General features: G+C 40.4%; 1 protein-coding gene and 1 long non-coding RNA gene across 6 annotated transcripts in view; one reads left to right on the forward strand and one right to left on the reverse strand.

The window, feature by feature from the left end:
* LOC120723519 (beta-1,3-galactosyltransferase 1-like) overlaps positions 1-27131 on the reverse strand; it is a 208572-nt gene that overhangs the window by 90112 nt on the left and 91329 nt on the right. The window lies entirely within an intron of this gene.
* LOC120723521 lies at positions 10600-11162 on the forward strand. Its single transcript, XR_005693765.1, has 2 exons — positions 10600-10868; positions 11067-11162. It is a non-coding gene; the product is annotated as an uncharacterized LOC120723521 (long non-coding RNA).

Genomic DNA, 27131 nt, shown 5'->3' on the forward strand with positions numbered 1-27131 from the left:
GAGGCTGCTTGTTGTTTCACTATCACCAGAATCGGCCCAGCTGCTGCTTTTGGATGCAGCCCAAAACAAATGTGGGGATTTTGTTGTTTTCGCTGCCCTAATAGTTAGCCACGCATCCTTTGAAATAATATAAATATGTAAAAAAGGTCTTGGAGGTTGACAATTGTAGCAAATCTCACTTCAAATATGCATAAATTACCAACATTAGCACCGTGGTGCTGAGTGTTGTATTGTTTTTCAAATTATATTGGTGTGTGTGTGTGTGTGTGTGTGTGTGCATGTATGCATGTGCAAAAGCTGCTAAACTGGAAACGCTCCTAAAGGAAAATCTGCCAGCATGTACAAGGCCACTCTCCTTTGTGTACCCTGTCAGGTGGAAACAGTGCTCTTATAAAATGTCAACTTTTCACAAAGGCAGAATTTTCTCCAGCCTTGAGCACCGTGTACTTTTCATTCAGCCTGTGGGTTCTGAAACATGTTTGAAAAGACTAAGATTATATAAACTCTAACAGTACCAAGCAGCCTTTTAGTTAAGGTTATTTTTTAAGGATTCTTTAGCTTGTCGGGATAGGTTAATTGGATAATCCAAATTGCCACTAGGTGTAAATGTGAGAGTGAATGTGAGTGTGAATGGTTGTCTGTCCTTGTGTGTTAGCCCTGCGACAGACTGGCGACCTGTCCAGGGTGTACCCCGCCTCTCGCACTATGACAGCTGGGATTGGCTCCAGCACCCCCCGCGACCCTGAAAAGGATAAGCGGAAGCAGATGGATGGATGGATGGATTCTTTAAATATAAAAACATAAAGCTAAATGTGCCTTGGTCTGTTTCATTCATTGGTTTAAATATGGACATAATCGGTATCAACAACTAAGATTACAACATAAATATTCTGTTATGCCTATGCCTATTATGGCTACCGCATGCTGCTCAGGCAAGGTCAATGAGTACCCCAAGGTGAGAAAAACTCTGCATCACCATCCCTCCTCCTCCTCTACAGAGTGGCTCTTCTTATTTCTCTCTGGGCTCTCAGTCCTTCCTGGCAGCTTGGGCTCCAGAGTCCCTTTTGTCATTTCCACTTCAATTGCAGCCACTTTCGCAAGGGAGCCCCGACTGCACTGCGCATTTTCAGGTGCCCCGTGAATGACAAAACTTCTCTTCCTGGTGAGAGCATATATGCTAACTTTACAGAGTGATCAAACAGTCCAGCACCTTAATAATCTCTTGCCCCCTGTTTAAATCCGCTGCTATCCTCCCGGACAAGCTGTGAGGAATGAGATTGGGGTCCGAGCCAAGCTGTTTGGCTGTGTAATTCCTCTCATAATGACCTTCACTGGAAAACCAGGGGTTCATAAACAAACACTGGAGCGAGCGGCAGTGCGGCATCACAGACAGCTGTGAGGCAGCAGTGAGGCGGGCAGGTTATAAATTGGTCATGCCTAGGAAATGGGTCGGGGTTATAAGCACTGATGACTGAGAGGGTCACACAGTGCCATGATGTCACTGCTGCAAGTACTTATTATGCCAAAGGTGTAGTAGGTGGAGAAGAAGAGAAGAGGAAAAATAAATGGCAGAGCTGTCTACAGGTTATGTTGACTGCTGGCCCTTGTGATGATAGGAAGGCCCCGTGGGAAGACGGGGCACCTAGAAACAGCTTCCCACTGCAAATGCACTCTTTGTAAGTGTGTGTGTGTACATGTTTAGACATCTTTGTGAGGACAGAAACTTGGCATGCCACTATACTTGTGGGGACCAAATGCCCATGCCCATGAGTTTGAAGGCATTTTTGAGGCTCAAAATGTGGTTTTATTGCCAGGGTTACAATTAGGTTATGGTTAGGCATTAATTTCTGATAGTTAGGGTTAGGGTAAGTGGCTAGGGAAAGCATTATGTCAATTAGATGTCCTCACTATGATATGAAAACGTGTGTGTGTGTGAGTGTGTGTGTGTGTGTGTGTGTGTGTGTGTGTGTGTGTGTGTGTGTGTGTGTGTGTGTGTGTGTGTGTGTGTGTGCATAACTGAATGTGTCTGCCAGGACGTGTTTGTGCCAGTGCTGGTCCGTCAGCTGCACAGCTGCAGGTGTTTCTTTTCCTGTAGCGGTGAGCTCAGCAGCATATTTCAGGTGCATATTTGCAAGTGGCTGCAAGGTCAGTGTGGGCCTCATTGCTCAGTGTCAAAATGGAGGACAGGAAAAGGAGGTAGGTGGGAGTGAGAAGGTGGGAGGAGGAGCCATCATTGTCTCTGTGGGTGGCTGAGTGGGTGGGGAAGAGGGAGCTCCAGGGACTTGAGCCCTTGCTGAGTCCTTGAACTCATGTCTTCTGTGGCCACTCACATGCAGAAATAAACGCTTTTCTAAAATACAACTCCACAGAGTCCACTTCTGTTTATAAATCGTAAGTATTTAGCCTAATACATATTATGTATAATTACATTACCTTATCTAATATTATTTTCATTCAGTGATGTGGGTATAACAGTAATAACACACTACACCCCATATTGTCCTTTTGGACATTACATTTGTGTCTTTTGACAATGGTCAGATGAATAAACCATAATAATAAAGACATCACAGCTACAGATTAACAGAAAACGATGCTGTGTGACACTCAGCACTTAATATAATTAATTTTACTTATTTTACAGCAGCGGAAAAGCCCGCTATATCCACAATCAGCCTGTTAAAAAGATGCACAAATCAAGTGCATATTAAATTAACTCCATCCCTGTATGAGACTGAAAGTGTTGGAATCGTTTATGTGATCGCTCCACTGATGCAAAGTTGTGATAGACCCAAGTCATCAATGTTGTGCTGTTTGCATTTTTCCAGATACCAAATTTTAAATGCTGCAATGACCCTTTATTTCTATTGGTATAATGTTACTGGGCATCTGTAACGAGATCATAAATATAATCTCTGCATCATCTAGTCTGTAGCTCTGTATTAAATCATTGCTACTTAAACAAAGCACTCTTTTGTACTGCTTTGTTTAAGTAGCAGAGTGCACCAATGATGTGCATATTCACAAAGTTGAATTGGAGCTTGTTTCTGAGACCTGATCAAGGAGAAATGCAAATTAGTCAGTAATAACTGACCAGAAGATCATACAGTGCATGTTTAAATGATAAAGTCATCTATCTTTGAAGTCTCATCTCTATCTGTTTACATCTAAATTAGTCAGACAGTAGAGAAAGAGGAAATAAGAGTAGGTCTCACTACCGTTTTCTACACCTTCTCTTTAACACTTGCTGTGTCACCCCTGACTCTCATCTCCACCCACACCACCCTGGCTGTGCTCTCTTCTTCAGCTCTTATGTACACTTTTGCTCTGTATGGTTGACCCCAGACATTTAAATGTATGTACCTTCACATTACACCTCTCTCCCTCTCACTGACTTTCATTCCTCTTCTCGCCAGTGCGTACCTCCACCCCTGTAAGCTCTGCTCCATAAGCTCCTTGCTCTCACTACAGACCATAAGGTCATCACAGTCCACATAGACTCCTGTCTGACCTCATCGGTTAAACTTTCCATCACCACTGTATACAAGAAGGAGCTCTGAGCTAATCGCTGATGTAATCCCACTGCCAGCTTGGATCCATCTGTCACTCCTACCACACATCTCACCACTGTCTTCATGCATGTCCTGAACCATCCTCACGTACTTCTCTACCACTCCGGACGTACCACAGATCCACACTTTGTACCCAATCACATGCTGCATCCACAAAGCCACATTCTGACTCCTTCAGACTCTATATTTCTGTGTCAACACTCTCAATACAAACATTGCATCTGTAGTGCTCTTTCTCAACATGAAACCATACTGCTACTCACTAATCAGCCTGTTATCTCAGCCAAGCTTCAACAACCAGAATTATATAATTTAGCTAATCAACTCAAATATCTTGCATTTCTTTCAAAATAGTCTCTCATTTTTCTGGTAATTTCAATGAAATAAAGAGAGACAAAATCTGGACAAAATATTACAGGAAAGTAAAACGTTTTGATTTGCATGTCATCAACTGAAATAAGTATTTGATACACAAGGAAAACGTGACTTAGTTCTTGGTGGAGAAACCATTGTTGGCAAGCACAAGCGGGAAGACATTCGTTCTAGTTCGTCACCAGGTTTGCACACACCTCAGGAGGGATTTTGGTCCACTCTTCTTTCATAAACTCTGTAAATCCCTGAGGTTTCTTAGCTGCCACTTGGCAACTCGAAGCTTCAATTCCCTCCACAGGAGAATTGAGGTCTGGAGACTGGGTAGGCCACTCCAGGAACATTTAGCCATTCCCTTGTTTCCATCCACGACCCATCTTAAGTGTTCTAGCTGAGGGAAGAAAAGTTCTCATGCAAGAAGTTATGGTACATAGCCCTGTCCTTGGCCCTACAATACAGTGTGCACTTAGCAGAAAACAGGCCCAAAGCATGTCTCAATGCGTGACTGCAGTCCAAGGCAGGGGGAGACAGTCGTATTCTGTCAAACTGGTATTTACATTTTCATCTTTTAATTGGAGAAATGTCATACTACATCATTTGTATTATCCATTTATAAAGATAGTTATTTGTAAAAGTACAAACTCTAACAACAGACTGTTTCAATTCAACTACTATTTGACTTTTTGCACTGAAATGGATCATTTGAATTTTCAGTGTAGTCTGCAGTAAGTTTCCTTCTTCCTTTTTCTATTTGCTGATTGAATTTAAATTAGTCCAAGAAAAGTGTCACTTCAACTGAACGTGAGCACGCAGTCTACTGCAGCCCACCACTGTGCCACAGCAGTTCCCCTTTAAACTGAAATTAGACCTAGAATTACTTTTACATAACATACCACCGACACAAAGTACTTAGTATGCTATGCAACCCACTTTGAACCACCAGAGACGGCTACAAAGCCTGCACTCCCACGGATTGGAGTAGAGAGTAAGCGTGTGTGGCAGAGTGCTTACGTCCAGAGAAATAGTTTTGGGCACAACTTTAAAAGTTCAAGTTGTCTTTTTCACTTCAGTGGAAGCAGCAAAACAAAATTGTTCCGAAATGTAAAAGTGTATGTCAACATGTTTGCCGAGACACTTCAGTGAAACTGAAACTAACAGATGGACACAGTGGGAAAAGTGTGGACAAGAAGATGAACACACTCAATCTAGAGTATACTTTTCTTATTTTAACTAAATTTCACAGAATTTTTTAGTGCCCTATTCTGCTGCTTCCATTTACTTCCTCTCATTTAATTCATCTCACAATACAGGCGGAAAAAATGAAAAATGACCAAGTTCATAAAGGTAGACGTGATATATGGGCATCGAAAGGTCTGCCTTTTGAACCTCGCTTTAATGTTATGCGGCATCAAGACACTATTGTGCCAAAGTCCATTCCTCCACACTGGAGGAATGGCAACATAGCACATGAAAGCCCCCTTATGAAGTGTGCTGTCAGCGCACGGAGGGAGGGCCTATTTGTCTACACAGAGTTTAGCTTTATCAAAGTCATGCATGGTTAAGTGTATGCAATCGCTCATTGAATACACAAAAGACTTAAGGATTTGGGTAAGGAGAAAGCATCGCTGCCCGCGCTCGGCAGCTCATTTCTAACATCAAACATCTCTGTTCAAAGAATGGTGTGTGCGTTCGTGTGTGTGTGTGTAAAACACCTCCAGGAAATGGAAAGTGTAGCAAGTGTAAGAGAGAGGCAGGGGGTAAATGGTCAAAAGCAGGGTGAGCAAAAGAGATTTACCATAGAAAAGGAGTGAAGAGTGAAAAATGCATTGGCTATACAAGGAAGGTAGCAGCGCCTCTTGGTCTCTTTGGAAAACATTTTCATTTTCAAATGCTTTCATCTTGATACCTTGCCATCAACAGTCAACCTCAAACACCAGGTTCTCCTCCAGTAAACCACTCACAGGCTTTTTTTAAAGTCTTCAACAGGCTTACAGACAAAGCCTTTAAAATATTTTAAACCAATGAATGAAACAGTCATAAAAAAAATTAAAAAACAAAGTGCTGTAGAAACCATTGTTTCTTGGACTAAAAATCAGCATTTATGCTAGACTTACCAAACATAAATGACTCTTTACAACCGATTTAAAACTCTAGGCTAGTAGCCACTTTTTAAAAATTAAGTACTATAAGAAACTTCATCAACTTCATAAAGCTGTAGCTTCAGAGAAAACTGGAAGGACACCCACCAGTTGGATGCCTGTCAATAAGACCATCCCACTCACCATCGACTGGCACCAACAAGGGAGTTTTGTTACTATATTATACAGTTACATGAACATCTGAACACCTGCCAGTTCACAGCAAACTGTCCTTTATCACATTCCCACTACAGTAAGTGTCTCTCTTACACACAGACACAGACTCAGAATACCAGCAAATTTAATGCTGCTAGTAATTAGCTGCTTTAGCACTCACAGTCTCTATAGTTAGGGCTTTCTATGACTTTTCCAGGTTTGTCATTATAAAAATCTTGTTGCAATTAAGTCAGTGGTTTTTTTTTATCATAGTAGAAGAAGAGTGATTCATTTCTTTGATCCTAACTTTAGCAGAATTTTAGCTAAAATTGATGCCAAGCTTGCTAGCTAAAACTTTTACCAGCAGCAATACTGTTTACTATAAGTTTTTGATTTTTTTTAAAGAATACTGCAATAATTATTCAAATATTAGGAGAGCAGCACTTTGTTTCTGGGACTTTTCCTTGAAAGGTTTAATTAATAGGACCTCTTTATCACCTCCACTTACCCAGTGAACTGTATGAATTGGGCGTGCTTGACGAGTTGTCAGAAAGTTAAAACAATTTGTTAAAGAGGTGTGTGGGAGGGAGGCGGAGCAGAAAAAGAAGCATTGTGACATCTTTAAGCCTCTGTGGACGAGGGTAAAAATAAACACCTGCTTTTGTGCCTGCTAAAGTGAGAGCTGAACTGCAACGCTCTGGCAAAGCAGAAGCAGTTAAAGCAGCTCGGCCTTGTGACTGACTGTTTATGGTCTGCTCACAAGGACGTGTCGGACAAAAACTTTAAATTAGCAGCAAACTGAAACAAAACTCGGGGGTGAGGTGTCAGTCAACTGATTTAAAAAGAAAAACAGCTTGCGACCTTCACTTAAGATGAAACTGTAATTTGTCAAGAAATTCTCTGACTGGCACTGAAGGCGTGCATTATCACATGTTGAAAAACCAAAATGATCCACATAAAATGAACTGCTCTTTATAGCACTAAGCCAGGTTCAGCCGGCACTGCAGGTACAATTTCTTCTCCTCTTACAGACATTAACCCTGCAAACTAGAGGTGACCATAGTTGGACTGCCAGGGGAAATCGTAAGGTGCATCCAGCCTTTAGACATAGCCATGGCTTTGTGGTAAAAGGTTAAACGCTGGAGTTATAGAGCCTGGAAGCTGAGGTACACACCGCCATCACAGAGCTGGGGTAAGTGCAGACTCATAGATCGATCTCATTGATATTTCTAAGGCCTGCTTTAGATCTGTTTAACCGGCTCAGAGTGAGATAAGTGTAGATCAACAAAGTGTTCAAAGCAGCCTGAAGGAAAGCAAAGCCACGTCAGTATGCACACAACTGTAGCCAGAGAAAGGAAAATACAATCTTCTTCTTTATATACAAGTAGCATACGATAATTAATAGGAATGTGGAACAAAAAAAAATGTATCCTTCAGTCTTGTGCTCTGTGCTGGATCTAAGGTGTCTAAAGAGCGCTTACTGAAATGAAGAACTGTATTATTTATTTTTCCGCACTGACACGAGCCACATATTAGTTTCCCCCCAGCTGACATAAATTTATGACACAGTCCAACAATGTCAGTGCTGTAATTTGATTGGTGCAGCATCTGTGTAGGTGGCCAGTAAAAATAGTTTGTAATATCATTTCAATTTCAACACCCACACAGGCTATTATTTTCGAGCTTGGAGGCCACAGCTTTGTCTCAGCTGTGATTTTCACACTCACTGCTTTACTCCCTGAGTCCCACTGGACCCATGAATCAGGGCTAGTGTTAGCTTGGTTTCCTACATTTTATTTAAAAAAAAAAAAGATGAACAGAGCAATAATCCACAAGTGGACTATATCATGAAATATAATAAAGGCAATAATTAGAAGGAATCTCTAATACTGCTGGCAGGGCTTTTATCCTCCAAGTGGAAGCTTTTCAGGTTTATTTAAGCTAACTTTTAGGCACACCCTATTAGTACTAGGCTGTAGCGCTTTTTGCATTCAGAACTGACACACATTCAACAAGATATTAGAAACTTTCTTGAGATTTTAGTCCATATTGACATGCTAGCATCACACAGCTGCTCCAGACTTGTCAGCTGCACATCTCCTACTCCACCAAATCCCAAAGGTGCTCTACTAGATTGAGATGTTTGTTTAAGAAACCAGTTTGAGTTGATTTTAACTTCTTAAACAGCCATCACAACACACTTTCAGTACACTGCAGTCATAGTTTGATGAACATGGTCATTGCATTACTCAGGCTGTGCTACTGAAATTTAAACCATTGTACCACCAGCAGCAGCCTGAGGCATTAATACAAGGGAGGATAGAGCAATCCTTTCTTGGTGTTTATGCCAAATTCTGACCATACAATCTGAATGTTGCAGGAGAAATCAAAATTCATCAGCCCATCCAAACATGCTTCATCCATACTATAGCAATACTCAGACCAGCCAGTCAAATGTCAATCACTTCAATTCCCTTTCATCCACATTTTGCTCAGTTTGCACTTCAGGATGTCATCTTTACCATGCCTAAATGCACTGAATTGCTGCCGTCTGCCGATTGGCTGATAAGATTTTTGTAATCCATTAGCAACTAAACAGGTAGATCTGACAGAATTAGAATAAAAATATTTACGATGGGGCCAGCTTTTATTTCATTATGCTGTTAAGAAAATGTGTCCTACTTTTTCTTTTACTGTGAAATATTTTGTTATTTTTGTGAGCTTCATCTAAACATGTTAAATTGTTGTACTTTCAGTGCTTTGACCTACTATTTCCTTATGTTAACTCAGTCTGCCTTGGAGTCTGCATTTGGGGCCTAATTCATAGTATGTGATAATAAAAAAGTGCACAAAAAAGCAAATTAGTGCTTAAACATGTTCAAATAGTGGGAATAAAATATTACAAAGTGGCTACAATGAAATACATTCATTGATTTAAATGAAAAAGTTTAATGGTGAACTGACTGCCCACACAAGGCCGGATTTATTATACAGGGCAAAATAGCATGTGAGCACAAGCCTGAAATAGCGCTGATAGTAATGTGGTTAGTTTCATGGTTAATTTACGAAGTTGAGCTTTTTTTCTAAACGCAGGTGCAGCCACTTCATTTCAATATAAGGGCCCAATCTGCCAAGAGCTGCGCAATTTAGAGCAAGGTCGCAAAGTTAGAGATGATATTCAGCTGCGGGTAATTTACTAACCGAATAGGTGCAGCTTGTTAATTGTAATCAGAAAAGCATATAAATACAGGTCATACATGGTCATACGTACTGTCTGACCAAACTGTCTGGCACACATATTTGCTATAATGGAAACAGGCGTTAGTAACTGACAGGCTCTAATGCAGGACTATTATGGAATCAGAACGATGCCACCTTGAAACGAAACCGAAAAATGGATTGAAACCGAAAAAAAATATTGTAACTGAAATAAATGTACTGAAAAATCTTGTATTGAAACCGGAAAAAAAATTGATAGTGAAAAACAATTAATTGAAACTGTAATTTTTTTGTTTTCGCTTACAATTTTTTTTTTTTCGGTTTCAATCCACTTTTCGGTTTCAAACCATTTTTCAGTTTCACTCTGCTGGCACTGTTTTGGCGTACGGGGGCGCGCTGGGGGGCGGGGATTCCGACCCGCATGTATTTGCATATATTATAATGCTGACCAATGACTGGAGAAAACACTGACGACGCGGCTGCGGTCACGGACAAACTCGCACGTGTCTGTTCGGGAATGGCAGATGCCAAGAAGTCCAGCGTTTACATTACCGACTATTTCAAAGTGACAGCCTGAGGTGTTCTTCAGTAAATTGGACTACCAGACAGGAGGACCTGAGGCCCCACCGCATTATTTTTGGTAAGTTAAATGTGTTTGTAAGCTAATCCGTAATTTAGGTCCTTAGCTAGCTACCTAAGGACCTAGCTAGCTAAAATGAGCACTCGGCTGTCGGGGAAACATGTTTTGTAAAGTTCGTTTAGCTAACCCGTGCAGGTGAATGAATTTACCCTGACTAAAGAAATCAAGAGAAACGCACCGGGCTGCTCAGTGACTAACCACGGTTACTGTACTTTTATTATGAGTATTATACTGTAAGAGCAACAGGCTGGACTCTGCTTCTGCTCCTGTGCAGAGCTGATTATTAAACATGTGCAAACAGCAGCATGTTTTCTGTCGCTTTCCACATGTGGAAGGACATTAACGCCAACTTTTAAATTCCCCTCATTAGTCAATAGCTACGGATTAAATAGCAAAGCCCGATACTTATGTACTGAAACCAACTACTTCCGCTTGTCAGCTTAACTTAAAATGTTACATTTTTCCCCTGATTATTTTTTTTAGCTTTTTTAAAAAAAATTTTTTTACTGAGTTTGTTACAAATATTCAGGTTAAAAAACTGTCCAAATTATTTTTAATGAATTATGTTCACAAAGTCACATGTGCAGTACTCTGTACAGCTTGCATCCTTTAGGACAAATAATTTGAAACGTTAATATTTCTTGTTCAATACTGAGCTGATAACACCTCTGTATGTTGTGACCAGGATGCAGCAGCAGACTGAACCTCGACTGAAACCTGCTCCATCATCTCATCTTTGCAGATGTCCATTTATAAAGCATCAACAACTCAAAGGTAAACATGATATTAGAAAATGTGTTAGTAAAGCCTTTAAAACAAATAAAAAAATAAACAGCTGTCGGCAGAACTGTAGGACTGAACAACTTCAGATCCCGAGTGTGTGAGGCCGGAGAAGGATCAGCTGTATTTCAGATTTGAGAGATAAACTTTATATTTCAGTTTGTGATGATTCTGTTCTGTTTGTGATTACAGGAGCTGTCCTCAGATTCAGACCTCAGCACCACCCAGTGACAGCAGACAGATCATCCTATATCTTCAATCTTTGTAGTAACTCCAAAATTAACTGAAGAAAACAGTACAAAGGTTAAAGTACCACATGTGCTGTCAGTGAAAGCTGCAGCTGTTTTATTGATAAATTTAAAGACAAAAAATCAAAAGGATTAATCACCCCTGTAACTGTGTCACTATACATCAGCATTAACAGTACCTCAGTTTGGTGTTTCAGAAAACTGCTGATCTCAGACCTGCACAACTTCTGTTTTAAACACTGAATGTACTCAGCTACATGAAGAGCACATGATGTTTTCTCTGACACAATTAAATAAAACCTGATTAAAAGTCAAAGGTTGTTACGTGCCCTGTACCTGTGCATGTGCAATGACAACAAAGTTGAATTCTATTCTATTCTATTATGTAAAAGTCCAGACCCTCTGAGGATTATCTGAGTACTTCTAACATTACACAAAGCAAAGGTCTCCATCAGTGTTCATGAAATGCTGGGTTTATCCTTCTTGTGAGGGAGCTGCTGTTGAAGATCACGAGCCCTGCTTGATCCCGGCGATGAGTTTCAGTCTTCCTGGTGTTTCTGAAATGATGCCTCTCACTGTGGGTCAACAGAACTTCTGGCACAGGACAGCTGTAATGAAAGAAATTGAAGTTTTGAAAAAAAAAAAAAAATCTTGGAAATGCCCTAAATGTGAGAAGCAGATTTTGTATTTACTTTTCTTTTGCCAATCAAGATAACAAAGTATAATTTTCACCATACAATTACTAACCTTGTCATCTCCTGCACTGTCTGTTTTGGGCTCTGGGCTCCTCCTTCCCAGTGCTCATGAGACTGCTTTGATGCACTGTGGTATGAGGTGCTAACCTGTTGACAGTGTTGGGAAGGTTAATTTTAAAATGTATTCCACCAAAGATTATAGAAGTAATGTATTCTGAATACTTTACAACTACATGAATGTGCTATTGCTGTGTGATTTATTACTATTACTGAAGGCTACTCGCCATACCAACACCAACTAGATGTTAAAATCTTAATATAAATGAGTAACAGTAGGTGGACATTAGGTAAGGCTGCAGCGATCTCGTGTAGAAAACTATTCCGCGCGTAGATAAAACAGGTCAGCGGCTCCGAACCGTAGTAAAGGGACCTCTGGCTAATACGTCCGGTTCGTGTCGGGCTCATAGCTGAAAACTAGCTTTACTTTGTTGTCTGGGTCAAGTTTGCTAGCGAGAGACAGAGAGAGGCGTTGAAAGGCTGCTTATTGTTTCGGAGGAAAACACGAACACGGTGTACAGTCGAGTCTTAACAGCTTACTTACAGCTGGGCTCGTCAGGCACTCTTTTTGGCTTTAGTGGTTATTATTATATTTACATGCTTCCAGCTCCCGTTTCTGCTCCGTGACAGCTGTACTTTTCCTTTTTCTCCCTCCTCGCTCACAGACACATAACGGGTATGGCAGTCCATTCTCCCTGCAGCACGGACTACACTGCCCATGAGGCTACATTGTTTAGGGCGATGCCTGTAACACTAACACTCTGCTATTGCCTTCATATTAAATCATTTTTGTATAATAATTTTTAGAGGCTCTTATTGTGTGTTTTGTTTGGGTTTCCACCGGCGTGGAATTACCAAAAAATAGAGAGACCATAGCCTAACATATGAAACAGGTAAATACCGCCATGTAATCCATTTATTTCAACAAACTAACTGTATTCTCAATATCACCTATTGAACAGTAATTTTAACGGATACATTTACTCATATTTTGTATTTTAAATACGTAACGCCGGTGCATGTATTATGTTACTGCCCAACACTGCCTGTTGAGATCCTGAGATCCGCTCCTAGAACACCGGCCTCCAACTCCTGAAGAGACACGGGTGTCCCTAAATTTAGCAAATATTAGCTTCAGGCTAGCTTGCTACAACGAATAGGCTAATACCAGCATTTTACCACAACTTCACCAGATGTAGCTAAAAAAACTAAACTAATGTCCAGCCCAGTGGGACAGCAAGAAAAGATGACAAAAAATGATTACTTACTTGCGGTTTGGAGGTTCAAGCTGAAATTGAAGCAGCCATTGAAAGACGGGAAGAGAGAAAGATGGCAGCTTGGTCAGCACTAGTGGCCTCTATAATATATGCAAATACATGCGGTTATATGCAAATACATGCGGTTAAAATGTTATTAAGAACATTTTTTTAGGGATTGAATGGATTGTGAATGCATTCCTCTGAACAAAAAAAACAAACAAAATTTTTGTTGCTGCTAGTATGACTTCTTTTGGTTGGAGGTTCAAGGTCATCTCTAAATTCGTTGAGCAAATTTAGAATTAGGTGGCTTGGTAATCTGTACGTTTTTATCACATCTTCATCTGACACTCCAAAAACGTCAGCATGAGTGGATTGTAGCACACTCTCTTGAATCTCTGCAATAGCTCCTCCAAGCAATAACTGCCATCATATCAAGTGCAAATAATAAAACAAAATTATAAAGCATTCAATAAATAAATAAATAAAGCATTACATATTGGCACAAATAGCGATAAATTACATATAATCACTTTGCGTACTTGATTTAAATACAGTCCTCTCTATATTCTGCACATAAAGAAAGGAACTCCCAGAAACGCATATGCAATAGTCACAAAAGTCACATTTTAGTTCCACATGCTGGTCAGATCAGGGTTTTCAGGGAATGATCTAAAAGTGTTGCACAAGAACACAACTTTAAAGGGGAAATCAGACAAATTATTGTTATTATTTTTTTTACTTTATGATGACTTTACCATCCCATCTTGTATTACTTCGACTCCATGACTCTCACCTGACAGGTCACACATATGATTTGAAATTTTACATGTCAACTGAGAGACCAGGAGCAGGTAAGGTAGTGCAATGAGGCCGCTGTGATTCACGTGTCAGCAAAAACAAACAAGAGGGTCTTAAATAATTCACTGTTTCCTACACGGGACTTACCTGAACACCCCCACCCCCCTCCACACACACACAGACAGACACACACAGTCTCACACATGGCCAATTTTAAACCGTCAGATGAATTCACGCACCTCTGGCTTGTTTTCTCACAGCCATGAGGCGTTATTGTTCCAATCAGGAGCCTCTTGCTGCTCTCCATTTGAAACCCCACTACACTTTCATTTAATCTGACAAGTATAATCTTCTGAGATTGCCCTTTCCCACTGTGATGTTTAGAAAGCTTATAAAAGACTCACTTCATTGATCTGAAGACACTTTAAGAGGCTTTATTGTGGTTCCCACGCCACAATCACAACTAGACCTCTTGGAACAGAATAGTGCCAACAACACACGTCAGTAGGCAAGTCAACCTTTCAATAAAAACGTAATGTTTTTATTGTTGCAAAGTCCACCTATCTATGTGTAACACACATAGATAGGTGGACAGCAAGCCGTTTAAGTACAACTCATTTTGATGCAACCACAAAAATCTGCTATGTGCTATAAAATCCAATCTGTAATTGGACAATTTACTATTCACACTGACATTCAATTAATTAATTACAGTCTGTACACTCTAAGTCACATGGGACTTCCCCTCTACTTTGGCCAGGCCTGCTGTATGCATTGCCTCTGTCTATCTGTGGTTGTGTTTAAACAGTCCATTCATTCACTCACTCATCATTTTATAGTGTTTGCTACATAGTAATCTAACTAGGAAACAAGCACCCACACCTGCTGATACACTTCTTCTTCTTACTTTTCTTTTTCTTTCAGCTGCTGCTTTAGAGCTTACCACACCAGATCATTTGCCTACATCTAACTCTATCCCTCCATGAACCTTATCTGTGGTCTTCCTCTTTTTCTCCTGCCTAGTAGATACATATTCAGCATCCTTTAGTTACTGCTTAGCTTAGCTCTTCAGCTGTCTCTCTCATGCACTTATATCTAGTCTTGTCAATCCTGGCCACTGGCAAACAGAAATTTTAGCATCTTCAGCGGTGCTAGCTCTTGTCTTTTTGTTTCTAACCCACCATTTCCAACCTACACATCACAGCAGGTCTCATTACCATATTGTTAACCTTCCCTTTCACTGTACTATTTGTCTTTCTGTCACAAATTACCCCTGATACTTCTCTTCACCCACTTCAACTTCACCGCATTCTCTTCTTCACCTCTCTTTTCATTGTCGCTATTGCTACACCTTGAATCTTCACTTTCCAACTATCTTCCTCTTATTCATACACATGTATTCTGTCTTCCTTCTACTGATTTTCATTGCTCTTCTCTCCAGAGCATACCTCCACCTCTCCAGGCTCTCCTCCATTTGCTCATTACAGATCACAGTGTCATCTGTGAACATCACAGTCCACCGATAATCCTGGCTGACGTCGTCTGTCAACCAACACCACTGTGCACGAGAATGGGCTCAGAGCTGATCCTTGATGTGATCTCACCTTCACCTTGAATCCATCTCTCGCTCCGATTACACACCTCAACATGATTTCCCCGTCCTCATACATATCCTGTACCACCCTCACATACTTCTCTGCCACTCCTAACTTCCTCATACATTAGAAACGTTCTTCTCTTGGTACCCGCTCATGCTTTCTCCAGATCCACAAAGACACAGTGCAACCTTTCCTGACCTTCTCCATACATCTCTATCAGCACTCTCAAAGCAAACATTTGTAGTGCTGTCTTTCAGCCGAAGCTATACTGCTAGTCACTGATTGTCACCTCTTTTCTTAACCTTGCTTCAAAAACTCTTTCCGATAGTAAATAACAGCACAGTGTCCCCTAACTGTGTTGTTGTCTAGTAATTTTGACTAGTGTGATACTAATTGTGATTTAATGTCACCCTGTCAAAGAAGTGCTTGGGGCTTGTGTGTCTTGAAAAAGAATGTGCATGGTGTGAGTGGCTACTACTATTATACTGTATCCATAATTTATTTACATAGGGGTAGAATTTCAACACACCCAGTTTTCTTCCATTTCTCTGCTAAATGGATTTGATCACTGAAATTTAAAATCTAGGTATTTAATTACTAGGCACCATGGCTCGACATACACACACACACACACATGCACACACACCCTTTCTTACTCATCAGCCCTCCACCTGCCACTAAGCTGAAAATAGATTTTCTTCTAAGGGCAGCGAGTTCAAGTTTACATTCCTAATGACCAACAATAATTTAACTGATTGACGACTGATTGTGAAAATTATCTAATGACTAGCAACCTCTGCACTTGATAATGCCATGCGCTGCTTCACGACTTTGTTAAGCATACCGATCTCACTGCACGGTTAAATAATTCACTGCCATTGGCCAGGTGCAGGCTGATATTTCAGTGTGGTTGGCTGACATGATACTGTGCGTGACAAACTGTGCCCTGCGTTCACACTTAATTCAGGGGACGACTGCTCTGCATAAGGACAGCTTGGAAAGATGTATGAGCTGGGGACTTAATGTATTCATAGCGAAAAGGATGGAGAAATTGGTCTTGAGATGTGATAAAGCGCCTGCTGAGGTGTCTTTGATAAATTATGATGAAGCTATGCAAATAGTGCCTGGAGCAGCTGGATCTTCGGCATGTACTGTTCAATTAGCCTGTCACTGAGGTGGTAGTGTAGCACTTGGACTGGATGAGCAATGAATCGATTTATTACTGAAATTCATGATAACTTGATATCGAACATTATGATTAAATTAGAAATACTATTTAGGAGGCCGGTACAAACCTAAATAAGAGATTAAACCCTGATTAACACTTTGTGCATGTGACCTTCATTAACACATCAACTACATACATACATGCTCTAGTCTTTGAATCTTTTACAGAGAACTGCTTCGCTAACGCTGCTAATGTGTATGAGATATAGGTCCCAAGAGCTTTCTTATCTAAACAAATTCAGTTTAGATAAGAGAGTTATGGACTAGTGCCCTAAAGTAGACTTAATTTTACTTAATTTTGCTGTTCAGATTCATACCAAATCCACTGTAACTCCCACAGTCCTAATCTGCAAAAAAGGGAAGAAGCTCAAAGAGCCCTCTCAGATATAGTCTCTTCCACCCCATGGCCCATCATCACATTCAGTCCCTTTCACTAAATATTTCACAACGAGCCCGTGCATTCAGATCTTACATTCCTGATATACAGTCTGCTGCCCAAAAAAACTCTCTCCAGCCCTCTGAAGTATGAGATTAGAGCAGCTTTGAAGGCCATTTTTTTTCCTTGTAGCCATAAAAACAAGGCACTGGAAAAAAAAATATATCCAACATCCACCGCAGCCAGATGTGTTTCTCTAATCTCCTGTATTTCAATTAGGTTACTACTACTGAGTAGAGTTTCTTCTTGGAGCTGTCCTCACTGATGGGTTTAGAAAATGACATTTCAGTGTAATTAGAGCTTGGAATATCATAATGCAGCAAGAAACAAAATGTGTCCAGCTGAAAAACTGCTACAATTAAACGTGCCGTAACGTAAAAATAATCTTCAAGGATGAAAATTGTAAAATATAGGCTGGTTAGAAATACGACTAATTTATTAATTTGGTGGTGATTAGATGAGTAGGAGTAAGCAGCAGCCATTGAATTGCATCAACGTCTAAAAACAGAACGGTGAGGGGAAATAAAAGCCAGCCATTTCTTTCTTTTACTCAGTGTGAGAGTTGACCTTTTCACACATTCCCTGCCTGCGGCGCTAAGGGAAGTGCACATATGCAGGGGATTTGAACTTTAGCTTCCATGGAGCATCTGGCATATGTATGCTAACTGTTTAAAGTCTCTGCAGGATATTGCAGACAGTAGCATAGTGTGAAGAAAAACATACAGGATGACGGCTGATAGCGATGTCTTATTTAAACAAAATTTTGCCAAATGTTATCCACTGGCCACAAGCGCGTTGTGGAATTTGTAGCTACTGTGGCAGGGGTTAATAGTGAAATCTCACATCCTGAAATTCACTTTGGCATGAGCCTACTGAGCCTGTGAAAACAGCTGTATAATGTCTCCTTTGGCTCTGGAGGACCTTTTTAAACTCAGCTGGTATTAGATTTATGTCGGTTAGAAATATGTAGGGAGTTTTTTAGGCTGCATTACAGACTAAGGGGAGGGAGTTCTTTAAAAGAAGTGGCTGTATGTGCTACAGAATTGCATTATGGGAAAGGATCCATGGTAAAAGAGTAAGTTTATTTTGAATTCCACTCCAACAATCATAACTTTTTTTTTCATTTCATGTGCTTCTTTGGCGACCTGACAGTGCTCCGTTGTAGTGCCATGGCATTTCCAAATGTGCGTGACCCAATAAAAAAGTCCAAACATATTATGTAAAAAGATTTTGTCTTTTGTAAGCTGTAACGAAAAAAAAAAAGAAAGAAAAGCGAAGCACACAAAAATATGTGCCTGTCTCACCATCATTGGTAACATCACTGCACAGCAAAACTGTCACAGCTTAATAAAATAAAATAAATAAAATAAAATGTTAGACTTCATTTAAACTACTCTGAACCAATGCAAACTCTAATTATCAAAAATGAGACCCGGGGTGATCTCAGCACTGTCAGACCAAACCCAGCATAGCTGATGCAAAAACCTGTGGTCAACCAGTACCTGAGCTGAGTACAAATTCCAATAGGTCTCTTGAGTCCCAGATGAAGTGAGTAGTTAAAATGATTTTCCACATTTTGAAGGCTCTATAGACCTTTCATTCTTAGCTCTATAGTTCTAGAAGTCAGCACAGCAGCTTTCTAAAATCTGGCTTTTATTGAACTATTTTATCAATAACTCTGAAGAAAGCCGGGAAGACGGCCATGAAACACACTGGTTTTATTTGATCTAATATTTTAATTTGTGCCCATTTTCATTGAAATGAAGTTGAATTTAGTTAAAAGTTGAAATAGCAACTGCCTTTGATATAAAAGCCCCAGTGGACTTGAAAAACTGAAGCAATCACTTGAATCCTATGTCAGCAACCTGTCTGTTCTGTTTTACAGTACGGAGTCTTGTCAGACTGACTGTTAATTAAAAGAAGGGCTGTACTGTTGCTGAGATAGAAAAAGGAAGTACATGGGTGCTAAATAGAAAACTTCCACAACAAAATGGCGACGAGGATGGGATGGTCCGTGTGGTCGCTGAACAACGGTTCCGTGGACGGGCTGATCACCCCTGTGGAAAAAGGTACCTTTGTCCTACCAGCTGTTGAAGCGAAGGAAATGGAGGAGTCACAGAACCGTGTGTTTCAGTTACCACCGAGATCATCGATTTTGAGGGGACTGCTGCAGATGGGTGAGTTGTAGCTAACTTTGTATACAGTTATGAGGCGTTTTTTTGTCTGGCCGAGCGGTGAAGTGCTTGCTGCTCCGGAGTTCAAGTCTCTGGAGGGAAAATCCTGGGGTTCGAGTCCCCAGGCTTGTGTTCGGTTCCGGTGTTGTGCAAAAGAAAAGGAGTTGTCTGCCAGAGTAATTGCAAAAACACCGGTCCATCACAGGGAACGGTGGTTCGAGTCCACCGTTGATAATCACGTCTGCACAATACAGTGTGTGGAGTGATGGTATTTTAGCACTTTTCTGCCGGTAAGGGAAGAAGGCCATTGCAGGGGACGCTCTGAATGTAAATATGGGATCTAGATCCAGTAGCAGCGCTCCACCGGGCAGCCAGAGACAAAACTCAATGCGTGACTGTATGGTAAGAATTGAATAAATGTGTGGTGTGTAAGATTGCAGAGAATGGTTGTGTGGGAAAAGTTGATGTGTGTGTAAAAACAGTGAGAAATGGGGTTACAAAATGTTGAAAATGGGGAACAAAAAAAAAGAAAAGAAAAAAAGAGAGGAGTGTAGAAATGTGTGTAAAAGTTGTTTCCAACTAGAGGGACAAGGTGGTACTGCAGGCCACCAGCTCCTCTAGGGTGGACACATGAAAAATTTCTTTTTAGCAGAATTGTTGATAAAAATAAGCAATAAAAATAGGAAGAGGGTTTGGTGTTTTTCAACGTAGAACAACTAAAATCTCTCTGGGATTTTAAGAAAGGGGAGATCAGAACCAGAGAGGGGAGGTGTGTTGTTTCAAGCAGTGAGAAGAATGATCAAAATGTCTCAGTGTGTCACTTGCAGGTGAAGAGCAGACCCGGATCAATTTTCCACGTGCAGCAGTCGGAAGAAAATTATAGGTTAACATGATTAGAAACACTCAAGCCAAGTTTTGGCTGAATTATTTTACAGCTTAACTTCCATGTGTTTGTCACCCTGAGAACACAAGCTCCAAGAATCTCTCCCTGAAGACAAGAAATGCAGTTCCAGACCAACAAGATGGATCTCAAGAGCTCACAGCAGTATCCTGAGCAGTGACGAAAAGGTCCAGCAGCAGCAGCTGTGCAAGACAGCAACAGCAAGGAGAAAAATGGCATCATCATGACTGGATGGATGGATGTGCATTTCCAACGAGCTGCACCTTCACTGTGTGTGAATGGACCTTTGAAAAGACTGCCTGAGTTGGACATTTGCCACTTTCGGCGCAAAAATGGCAAGATGAGAGTGTTAAAGACACAGGACAAAGCTGAAAGACAACTGACTCTCACTGGACTGCTGCAAGGGGGGAGATGAGATGAGACCACAGTGGAAGGAGCAGGGGAGAACATGGAGGAAGGCTGTTTTAGTGTGGGAATGAAATTTGGGTTTAGGAAACTGGGAGTAAAAACGACTGCCTTGCATGGAGAATTGAAAAGTGTCTGGAGCACCGCAAAGAGGAGAGGTACACAAAAATTACACAAACAGAAAAATGCATTAATCCTACTAACACAAACACACATGCAATGAAGCTCATGAAGATCAAACAGTATTTTAAGCATGCATTTCTGTTAACATCATCTTGTCCGGTTCACTTAGTGGGTTAAGAAGTGATACACAGACTAGTGAACTAGTATTATTTTTGGGGAGGGATGATTAAATCATTGCAGGGGTGAACAGAATGCTGCAGAGGGGTCAGATGAGTGGAGACTAATAGATTATTGAGTTTCTGGTTTCTGATGTGGGAGGGAGGTCTTATCATGACACACATCTGGGTACATGGGGGAAAACAAACACTCATTATCTAATAGAATATTGCTGTTGTGTGAGGTGTGACTGGTGGATGAAAGTTTTGGAGATTTACTGATGCATTTTCCTTTGGTACCACTTTGAACCTGCCAGTTTTGATCTATTATTCTAAAAGAGTATGCTTAGACAACTTCTAAAAAGAGGCCTTCATATTTTTTGATTTTAACAGTGCACTGAGATTTTTTGTTTGGCAATTTTCTCTTTTTCAAGCAGGCCTGCAAGATCGGAATCGAAAGCACTACACAACATGTTGAACAATCGCAAGTGAGGTTCTCCAAAATTAAAATGGGCTCGGGAGAAAGCCACTTATTTGGGACAATCAGAAAACAAGTCCCTGTCAAAAAGGATTCAGCGAGGTAATCCAGTCTAAATTATTTTTTCTTTTTTTTGAAATGACGTCATTGCTGGCAGTAGAAACTTATTGCGTCACGAGAGGTTCTACTGTCAGCAAATAAAAAATGGGGACTGACTGTTGACTGACTGGACACCAGTATGCAAGATTGCACCTCCACCTAGACAGTGACAAAAGGGTGGATGTATGTATGTTTCTTTTTACAGGAGCAGAAAGGTGACAGCAACAGGTTGCATGAGCTTTTGGGCCGTGTTGATTTAACCTTTTAATTGCCACTTTCTGTGTCTGTGAATTTACCAGCGGTGTGTTATTCATGACCTTGTATTGTTTACAGTGCAGAGGTCACTGTGAGAAAGTGTGCATACAGATGCGCTGCGTTAACATCTACATCACTTTTTCCACAGCAAAGGGTTAATCGTGGGATCTAATCACATGATTTACAGCAGGACACACCACTGACTAATGTTTTTTCTTACAACAGGGCCTGGAGTGAAACTACTCCAGGGGAGAAGCCCTGGAAATTTTTAAGAGACAATGCACAACTTCATTGTGCATGTCCAATTGTGATAAGCTGACAGAGGGCAAAAGAGGTTTTTCCGGGGAAGTTTTCATTTTAAAATTGCAGAGACCGTGACATGAGAGATATGGAAGGATTGACTGAGGCGCAGATCCAGACCATGACCATGAGAGAAGGCTTCAAGAGGACCATTGAGAAGCAGGAACCATCTCCAGGACAGCAGACAAATGACAGTGGGCTGCACCACTGGGCTTCCAAAGGATTGTCACGAGGAGATTTTTAACAGCAAAATCTTAAATAAAATGAAAGAGTTTCGCCGTTGACGTTGAGGAAGACAACTAAGGTGTACGACGTGCTCTGCCTTAAATCTACAGCCGCGTTGGAACTGAAATCGAGGGATGTAGAGAGCGTGCCAAGCTCCAAAGGTGACAGCGCAGAGGGAGATCAGCATTGGAATTATGACTCTGTAAACGGCACAGACACCAGGAGCCATGACCCTGACTGAGAATGACCACCTAATGCTGCTTCACTTTGCCATGCAAAGTACTTTGACACTCTGGAGAAGACCTTTCCTCTGTATCATTGTTGCTGCCATTTGCATGTGAGAGCTTAGATTGTGGGGAAGATTAAAGATGAACAAACGGTGGTGGGAGAACAGTGAAGTGAGGATACACAGTGTGAAACTCCTTTAAGTGAACAATAATGTTGATGTGATAAACAGAATGTCAGGAAAGAAATTCTGGTTTTAATGTGATTCTTGATATAAGAATCAAAGGGTGGGATTTTATAGGAATTTCTTTCATTTATGTATTAATCACATTGTTTTTGTATAATGCCTTGGTGCCACTGGATTTTAACATGTCTGACACCCATACTGAAGACAAATGGTGGGGGTGTAGTAAGGAAGTTGGGGGAAGCAGACCAGAGTCTTTTGTCTCTTCGAGGACTCTGGGAAGTAGCAAGGGAGTGTGAACCTTAAGGTGTGAAACAGCTGTGTACTGCCTTTTGTTCCTGGAGAAGGTATTTAACTGAGAGCCATGCTAGGCTCAGTGAGAACTCTGCTGACCGTCTGTCCCGCGGACATGCAGGGGCTCCATCAAGCTTGGTTGTCTGTTGTCTTTGTGTGTTTGGATTAAAGAATGTTAGCCACTACTCACCGCTCGTCTGCAGGCTTTATTTAAGTGGAAAACTTCCACAACAGTAGACAGTAAAGTCTGTGAAGGTTGTGAAAACCTCTCAGTCAAGTTGTGATAATGTACCCACTTCACCATTCATATTGGTTTTGAGATTTCACATGATCAAAGCTGAGACACCAACAACAGGAGGACTCATATTGACCTAATTAGTTTCAGACAGGCCCTCTTTTGGGTCTTGATAACCAGAAACTAACTGCACTTGGGAAGACCATTTATCCATCCATCTATGCATCCATCCCCTGGAGCCTATCCCAGCTAACATTGGGCCAGAGGAAGGGTAACACCCTGGAAGGTTTACCAATCTGTCGCAGGCTACGACCTATTATTCAGATTTTTAATTATTTGGATTTTACACCATCAGCTCACTCATCTCAGTTAAAGACTAGAAAGAATGCTTATATGCACAGGACTTCTGTGCAAAAGTCCTGAGTCATCCCATTTATATTTTCTCAAGAAAATGGGAAATGGGTGCGTCAACTTCTTGAAATGTGCAAACAAAAAAATACAGTACAGAAGAAAAAAAAGATTGTAAAAGTATAAGCTCACGCCTATTAGATCTGTACAAACTAAAAGTCCCTATGTGGTATGCCCCTCTTTGAGCGATCGTGGCTCAAGAGTTGGGAGTTTGCCTTGTAATTGAAAGGTTGCTGGTTCAAGCCCCGGCTCAGACAGTCTCGGTCGTTGTGTCCTTGGGCAAGATGCTTCACCTACCGCCTACTGGTGTTGGCCAGAAGGGCCGATGGCACGATATGGCAGCCTCGCTTCTGTCAGTCTGCCCCAGGGCAGACTACAGTTGTGGCTACAACTGTAGCTTGCCTCCACCAGTGTGTGAGAGTGAATGGGTGGGTGACTGGGTGTGTAAAGCGCTTTGGGGTCCCTAGGGGGGACTAGTAAAAGCGCTATACAAATACCATTTATTCTTCAGTACCTGAAATTTCTTAGGTAAGGTTCATTGCAACTTCTTTAGGGAGCCTTCAGGAATAATTCTTCATGCGTCTTTAAGGATTTTCTAAAGTTCTTCTTTGGATCTTGGTTTACTTTTCTTCTGCTCTCTGTCTCCAATAGTGTATTTTCTTATCCAGCTACTCTTTTACTGTATAGACAGTGTGTTTGGTATCACTACTTTTTATTTTTCAGATACTTGTTTATTTGCTGTAAATAATTTAGGTCTGCATCTTTTTCCTTTGTCCTCCATTTGACTAGTTCCCTCAGATTTTTTTTAATGACACACTGCACACCATGCTGAGATAAGCCAAGTCTTTGGCTAATAGCTCTTTGAGAATCACCCTGTTGGTGCAAAAATACTATTTTATGTCTTATTTTTTCTGTGTTTAAATGAATACCAACAAATTTGTTTAGATTTTTTGCCACAAGGTGCTACTAACAAATTGCCTAAAGATGCCATTTAAATAGCTTCTATGCTAAGCTGTCTATTATGTGTAGGCACAAACTGGTTCATTCCTTGGCTTATAGTTGAGGTTTTCAGACACTCATCCAATGACATGGTAAGTTTGGGATTTTAATATTTTTTTGAATTGTTGTAGGGTCAAATGATTGCACACCATACATATTTAATGATTTTGAAAAGCAAATATTAGGTGCACAAGTTTGATTTTATTTTGGATTTAATTTCATTCACACAAAGTCAAAACTATACATACAGATTCAAAAGTATATATATATATATATATATATATACTCCCACTAATATTTGGCTAAATGTTCTTTAGTATTTTACACTTCAATCAGACAGTTTCGGTTTCCATCAACAAGCATCTGGAATAATTCTGGCTGTATATTTGACAACAGTTATTTTATTTGGTCAAAGGTAGCCTTGATTTCACCCAGTGTGAATAACAGTATGGACTAGTTCACCACAATTATGGCTGAAGATGGGTAAAAGCTCCCCATTTCACATAGCTCCAAACTGTAGGAAAGTGAACTTCAGATAAACCTCACATTGTCTCTAAAGTGACGCCATTTACTAGCATCTATATTTCCTCCCAGTCTTTTCTTTTTGTTACTGCACTCTCTCTGAAGAAGCTTTCAATCTCAAACCTATTTTTCTTTTAAAAGGACACAAGGCGGAAACAGTGATGGCAAGAGGGCAGCACACTGATTTTGCAAGGAAGCCACATTAAAAGTAATTTCATCACTTACTAAAATCCTTATGTTATGACTAATTACACCATAACCATTTAAACTTAATGAAAATTATTAGACAAAGTGCGATGGTTATGATGGCTAATAACAAAATGAACATTGAAGGAAGTATCATCTCTTTAAGATGTTTCTAACTCAACTGCCTCCATTCATTTAGCACTACTACTTACATCTGTAGAGTACTTAACAGATGGGAACATATATTTCCCATCACTTCAGTGCACTCAGAAGCATTCTGCTTTTCTTATTACAAGACTTTCCTCATTCTTTCACTTAGTGCACAGCCCAGTAGTAAGAACTCAAAGCAAGAGCCTTGATCCAGACCTTTGTATTGTCACCAGACAGATTGCAAAATAAAGGTATAGAACAAACCTGATGTTCAGATGTGCCATGAGATGACATTCACGCATTATTACTGCAGTAGTAGTATTGTAAATGTGAATACAGTACAGTTAAAATTTACAGTTACAAACTGTGGGCTTAGATGCGTTTTTCCAATATACTCCACCTTACTACCTTTCACGGGGAAATTAATTTTAATCCACTAACTTTACTGTGCATTTAGAGGAGAATAATTCTGAAACCAATCAATAAATATTAATATTTTTTTCTAAAAACAAAAGAAAAACAAACAAAAAAAACCACATCTATTTTGGCCTTGTCCAAAAATTGGGTTTAGGATAGTGTTATCACCTAGGATGACTGAGATCTCATCAAATCAAATTACTTTTCAGGATTTAAACCTGCTCCTCGAAATTTAGCTTTGATAGCAGGCCCCTCTCTTGGAGGGGTGCCTGTATGAGTCTGTGATGTGTTTAAAGAAGGGCAAATAAATCCATTATTATAATTTGCTAGAACTATATTGCTGTAGATTCAATGACTTCAATGGACTTTTGGATTTTGGATGTGACAATGGTAAAATATTTACATAGCAAAAGATTTGTGCGACACAACATGAATAAAACAGGTAAATATCACCCTTTATACCTTTGGCTGATTTCTAACCATGATTTTATTTATCATTTTTTTAAAGTTAGAGGCTGTTGTGTTGACTCTTTGGGATGTTTCTACATAGTTTGGGTGGAAAAGTTCAAATTCTTTTTGGATTTCTCAAATCCACACAGATTAAAAACTATGCATACAGGTCCCTTACTAGTTGGAGTTTTGCTCGTGTAGTAGCTATCCAAAAGAATCTGGCATAATTCTGCCTGGATATTTAACGACTCTTCTTAGCAGCATTGGTAGAGGTTAGTTAAAGTGGCAGGTTTAACCTAGCCCTGTTGTGGCCCACAAACCACTGTAGTCCTAGTGCCAGTCCCAGACCCAGTAAAATGGGAGGATTGCATCAGCAAGGGCAGCTGGTGCAAAATCTCAGCTACATTAGTCATGCAGATCATAAAGAATGTGATTTCTGGGCCTGGATTTACAACGACCACCTCCGGTCCTGTTGGCCAACAGTGTGCCGGTGAAAATTGTGCTACTATTAAATGGTGGAAGTTGAAAAGAGAAGAATGTGGCACAGAGTTCAGGGAGGTTCGTACATGTGGGTGGTAGGAAAGAATTACCAGATAGCTAGGGAAGTAAACCTGTAGTACTGAGAGAAACTGCCAAGAAAGTGTTTGCTGCATCCTCTGAACAGAGGAAAGAAGATAAGAAAAGTATGGAAGTACAGGAAAGTATTCAAAGTAAAGGGTTGGTAAATGAAAATGAGAAACACTATGACAATCCC

Source organism: Simochromis diagramma, unplaced genomic scaffold (assembly GCF_900408965.1).
Source record: "Simochromis diagramma unplaced genomic scaffold, fSimDia1.1 OVJJ01000680.1, whole genome shotgun sequence".
Lineage (NCBI taxonomy): Eukaryota > Metazoa > Chordata > Actinopteri > Cichliformes > Cichlidae > Simochromis > Simochromis diagramma.